At 40.9% G+C, this 5,924-nt stretch overlaps 1 protein-coding gene across 6 annotated transcripts in view; it reads left to right on the top strand.

Annotated features, from left to right (window-relative positions):
* The window catches only part of CDIN1 (CDAN1 interacting nuclease 1), a 250,041-nt gene that overhangs the window by 187,326 nt on the left and 56,791 nt on the right, over positions 1 to 5,924 (top strand). The gene's annotated exons all lie outside the window — the stretch shown is intronic.

The following is a 5,924-nucleotide window of genomic DNA, read 5'->3' as shown; positions in this document are numbered from 1 at the left end:
GGGAGGGAGGGAGGGAGGAAAGCAAAAACAAGGGGAAAGGGAGAATACAAAAGGAGGAGGGAGGGAGAGAAAAAATGAGAGGGGAGAGGAAGAATTCAATCTTCTTAAAAAATACAATCTCTTTTTGATTATTAGTAGTAGTAGTAGTAGTATTGGAGATAGGGTCTTACTCCGTCACCTAGGCTGGAGTGCAGTGGCACAATCTCCGCTCACTGCAACCTCTGCCTCCCGGGTTCAAGCGATTTTCCCACCTCAGCTTCCCAAGGAACTGGGACTACAGGTGCCCACCACCACACCCAGGTATTTTTGTGTTTTTTGGTAGAGACAGGGTTTCACCATGTTGGCCAGGCTGGTCTCAAACTCCTGACCTCAAGTGATCCACCTGTCTCAGCCTTCCAAAGTGCTGGGATTACCGGCGTGAGCCACCACGCCAAGCCTCTTTCTGATTACTTTTGATGGTTTTATGTATTTGGCCTATAGGAGATCTATCTGTTTCAGCTAAGAATGTTCGTTACTAGAGCAGTGGCTCCCAAACTGCTGCACATTAGAGTCACCTGGTAGCTATAGAAATGCTGCTGCCCAGCTGGACCCCAGATTATGTAAATGGGCATCTCTGGGGTGAACCCTAGTGCCAGCACTCATTAAAACTCCAGGTGACGCCAAAGAACAGCTCAGTTGGGGAACCAGTATTACAAAACACTGGTGCCTAAGATTGCTGGATAGTGAAGAGAAGTCAGGACATAGGAGTGCCTCGGGGGAGGAAGAGAGGATAAATAAGAACTGGAAAGGGACTGGAGGAAACCCAGGCCATTCTGTATCTTGTTCTAAGGAATGGTTACTTAAGACTTTTATATTTTATATTTCTTATTGTATATATTGTATACCCCAAGGGTAGGGGGCTAGGGGAGGGATAGCATTAGGAGAAATACCTAATGTAGATGATGAGTTGACAGGTGCAGCAAACCACCATGGCACATGTATATCTATGTAACAAACTTGCACATTCTGCATGTGTACCCCAGAACTTAAAGTATAATAATAAATAAAAATAAAAAACAACAAAAAAAGAAAAAAGAAAGCAATAATAATATATACATACACAGGCACACTGATAGCTGGTCCTGCCCTTAGGGATTCTGATTTGTGTGGCCTGGGCACCGATGTGTAAAGCTTCCCAGCCGATTGTGGTGCACAGCCAGAGCTGGAAACCATAGCTCTAGAAGGAGGCTCACTGGTTGCTTTCAACCACGCTTCAAGTTAGCAGTGCCTTGGCCAGGTCTCTGTAGACCAGTATCTGGCCTCAGCCTTCTGTATTTTATCCATTCACAAGAATCAGGCAGGTGAAGGAAGACTCAGGACAGGCACAGTGGCTCTCGCCTGTAATCTCAGCACTCTGGGAGGCCGAGGCAGGCAAATCACGAGGTCAGGAGTTCGAGACCAGCCTGGCCAACATAGTGAAACTCCGTCTCTACTAAAAATATAAAAAAGTAGCTGGACATGGTGGCGGGTGCCTGTGATCCAGCTACTCAGGAGGCTGAGGCAGGAGAATCGCTTGAACCAGGGAGGCAGAGGTTGCAGTGAGCCGAGATGATGCCATTGCACTCCAGCCCAGGCGACAGTGCGATACTCGTCTCAAAAAAATAAAAAAAGATAGACTCACACAAACCAAACTCACGGCAACTGACTGAATTCTGTAGTCATGCTGTTAAAAGAAATCTCTCAACAGACCAGAAGCATTTGTTTCAGGGACAGAATTGAGCACCTTGTTTGGTTCTTCTTTTCTTAGATATTAACAGTTACCCTATTGCCAACATATCACATCTTCAAGTAGAGTGTACTGTCCCTTATCCACAATTCTGAAATCCCCAAAGCTACAAAAACTGTATTTTTTTTTTTTTTTTTTAGTAAGGTGGCGTCAAAACATATTTAGCAATAAAACCTGACCAGAACTCATGTAAAGTTATTTGAAGGCTTTACTTACTTCACTTGGCGCAAATCGTCATATGTTTTTCTTTGGAAATATGAATACATTTGATTGCATAGTGCTGCTTTGTTCCCCACTCTGGGTATAACATAATGTACAATGTTTATGCATTTCGAAATCTGATAAATTTAGTTCTTGAAGGCATCTGGCCTAAAGGCTTCAGGTAAAGGATTATGGACCTGTGGCTTCTTTATATATTAAAATGGTCTTGGGTAATAGCCCATCCTCAGGGCAGTCCATTTTCTAACCATCATTTGGTTTGACTGTGCTGGCAGGCAATGATATTCATCTCAGCAGGGACCAACTCAGTCTTGCTTCCCAGTGCTGTGCACAAAGCCTGGCATTGTGAAGCCCTGATAGATACATACTGAGGAAATACAGCAATCTATGGTGCGTTGATTTCTCTAGTTTTGCTGCCAGAGGGTGACCTTTTCCAGTCTTCTCCCTAAATCCTGGGAGCACCATGCTCTGATAACATCTGTTGAGCTGTATCTCCAAATTCCAAAAGAATTGTGTTAACAGAGGAAAGCAGTTATGTAAATACATTGTTTTAAAGAGTGGATTGATTCCTAAAGATAGGAAAGAAAAACCTATATAACCCAAATAGATTCTGTTGCAAGAAACTAATAGTATTAGCACTGTAGTAATAACAGTAATGCTTTGTTCTCTCCTCCCTCTCCTGCACTGTAATTACATGCATATTTCATCTGCAGGTGTTCAGGCAGACTTTGAGAGTCAAGAAGCCCCTCATTCTTCATCCTGTTTGCAGGGGGGTTCAGGAAAAAAATATCCCAGGTGTGCTTTTGGTGTTCAGTTTTCCTGACCCTAATAGCTATATGGGTCTAGTGATCTGGGCTCAGGCAGTGACTGAAAACTGAGGTTTCTCTCCACTCTTGCCAATGGCACTTGGCTCTGAGGGATTTTCAGGATCTAGGGCTATTGGTCCCATGGTGGATGGGGCAGTACATCCATTCCTTATTCTCTAGATCTGTGCTGTTCAACAGAACATTCTGCAATAATGGAAATGGTTTATATCTGTACTGTCTAATACTATAATCACTAGCCTTATATTGCCATTCATCACTGGAAATGTGGCTAGTGTAACTGAGAAACTGAAACTGTAATTGTATTAGTTATTTTTTATTTTGATTTTAATATTACACATGGCTAGTGGCTACTGTATTGGACAGCACAGCTCTAGATCTGGGGCACAGGCTCTTTTCACTCTGACATAAATGGCTGGGGCATTCTAAGGCTACCCAGAGAAGATCACTCAACTCAGCCTTAAAGTATGGGATGAAATAATTCCAGGCAGAAGCAGAACATGTAAAGCAAAACAAAAACCAAAACCGAGGCATGGAAGTGCTAAAGAACCCGGCACATTCAGAGAACTGTATCTGACTCTACATGGCTAGATATTATGATAGTGTAGGTTGGAGGAGAGGTACTGGGAAAGTGGTCGGAAGTGAATTTTCTGACAAGACCTTTCAACTTGTCAGGGTAGGGATAAACCCTTCAGGGTGTTTAAAGGTGCTCCGGTAATTGTTCTGAGGCTAAGAACTCTGACAAGTAGTTACCTGTGCCACTTGGCAAACGTCTCCAGTCCTTGACACCTCTGAAAGCTACTTCCTGCACTGCACACCAGAAGCACAGCTTGGCATGGAATGTCCTCCTGAAGGTGAACCGCAAAGAGATTTCTTATCGTGGTTTCTGCCGATGGCTACTGTGTAGTACTGGGAGTCAGGGAAGATTCTTCTCAGGGACCTGAGTTCAGGACCACCTTCCCGCACCCCCAGGCACCTGCTGGCAACTACCTGACAGGTGTGTGTGTATGTGTGTGTGTGCACACATGCGCGCACACGTGAGGGGAGTCACAATCATAGCCCCTTAAAAGTTACTAGAGACAGGATTTAAACTTAGATGAAGGGTCACTAGTCCTCCTCCAATACTCTCCAAAGGTTAACAAACTGGAAATTCATCTAAACAAAAGAAGCAAGAACTGTACCTACTCTGGTTGTTATTTTCCCCCAGTTGATAAGTTGAGCTATTTGGAGGGGACCTCTGTACCATGTGTTTTTCCTATACTAAGATTTTAAAAGTAATTCAAAACATTGATTTTCATGGACCTAAGACAGTCTAAAATAACTTGAACCAAGAATTTAACTTTTCATTTAGAAAAAAAAAAATGTTTTCCTCTGAAGGGTAGGGAGACTTTGCAAAGGTTATCATAATTCACATGTTTTCCTTACTTAAAAAGAAAATACCAATATGCTGCTGGTAGTTTTCCTTTTTCTTCTGAATCTGATTCTGCTTTGACTTGAGTTTTGTTGGTAGAACAGTTGCACATTTGACTCTTACAAGTCAAACATATGACCGTGTGATTAGTAGACTTCCTCAGGTGCACAGTAGGTTACTCAGGCCATCTTACACTCCTAGGACTGGTCTCCAGGAGAAACAAAGTGAGAAACAAAAAGAAAATAAATCTGCCGCATTATTAAATTTGTGCTCTTGACGCCTGCAGTTGTTGACTGTAGCAACTGGGGGTTAAACTGTCAGCTTGACAACTTGTAAAGCTCTTTATCGTAGAAAGCAAGAAAAAAAATCAATGCTGAATTACCTCAGGAATATTATTGATGACCTAAATATCATTTTCTGTTTTTATTACTTTTTATTGTATTTAGCTTGTAATTCAAACCACTTTCTAATTAATTTGGTTTGGCTCAGTTGGAAATAGAAAAAGCTAACTATCTAATAGGTGACACATGTCGCAGAGAAACCTTACAACATCCCCATTTCCCTGAGATCAATCAGCCATGAAATAACTTACCAAACTTTTGTTTTTCTAGCAAATTCTTAAGAAATACAATGAAATTAAATTTGTCTAGTCCAAAGAAACGAGAAGAAACATGAATGAGCAAAAGTGACCTGAAAGCCCAGTTTTATCTAGCTATAATCTCTCTTGTAGTTGTTAAAATATCCCGAAGCACTCGATCATGTTGCATTTTAATTTCAAAGCCATGTGTTGTATTAGCAAAGTGCACATGTTCCTGATTTGAACTACGAGTTTCCCGGCTGTTAACCAGAATTCTCGGCTGGCACGGACAAGGTCTCCAGGAGGTCAGAGGCCTAGAGCCTACATCTTGGTTAGATCTTACCCGTGTGGAAACCAGAAGCCTGGGTCAGGCAGCAGTGCCTGTGACAGGCCCTGATTAGATTAGGACTACATTTATCAACTACACAGAGAGCACACTTAACCTTTCAACTCAAGAGTCTTGATGTACCTTTATTTTAAAACAAAAAGGTGAATGTTACTCTGCCAAAGTCTTGGTCCAACAGCAATGAAGTATAACATGCAGCTTTTTCTAATTTCATCTACTACCAGATTTACACAGGGACAATATGCAAGATATATACCCTGACAAGCGTTTTGTCTGTTTTCTAAATGTATAAATATGATATTTTGATATTTATAGAAAACTACTTCATAATTTTACATTATGTTCTTTTTTTTCTTAAGAATTTAGAATTTTTCTTTGGTTACTACCTAGATTTACTTACTGTATATATGTATGTATGTATGTATTCATTCATTTAGATTTAGTTGATTAGAACTGTTCTAGTAATCAATTAATATATCATGAAAATCCATCTGTGGAAGCAGTAACAAACTGCTTTTAGAAATTTGATTTATTTTTATTCTCCCAAGTATTTGGCTTAAATATTTCTTTGAAACATCACTTAATTTTTTCAAATATGTGGTTTAATTTTCTAGGAAGTAATGACCAAACTTTGAACAAGACAAATTGGAAAATATAGTTTTACAGTAGGTTTTTCAAGTACGGTCCATTCACATTCTTCTCATGAGCCTTTGATCAAGTCTTTCACTGCTGGGCAGTCTTACCTCACAGATTTAGGATATGTCAGGGACATGGCCTCCTAA

The sequence above is a fragment of the Macaca nemestrina genome, chromosome 7, assembly GCF_043159975.1.
Source record: "Macaca nemestrina isolate mMacNem1 chromosome 7, mMacNem.hap1, whole genome shotgun sequence".
Taxonomy (NCBI): Eukaryota; Metazoa; Chordata; class Mammalia; order Primates; family Cercopithecidae; genus Macaca; species Macaca nemestrina.
The sequence above is the reverse complement of the archived record's forward strand: the minus strand, read 5'-3'. Positions and strand labels throughout refer to the sequence as shown.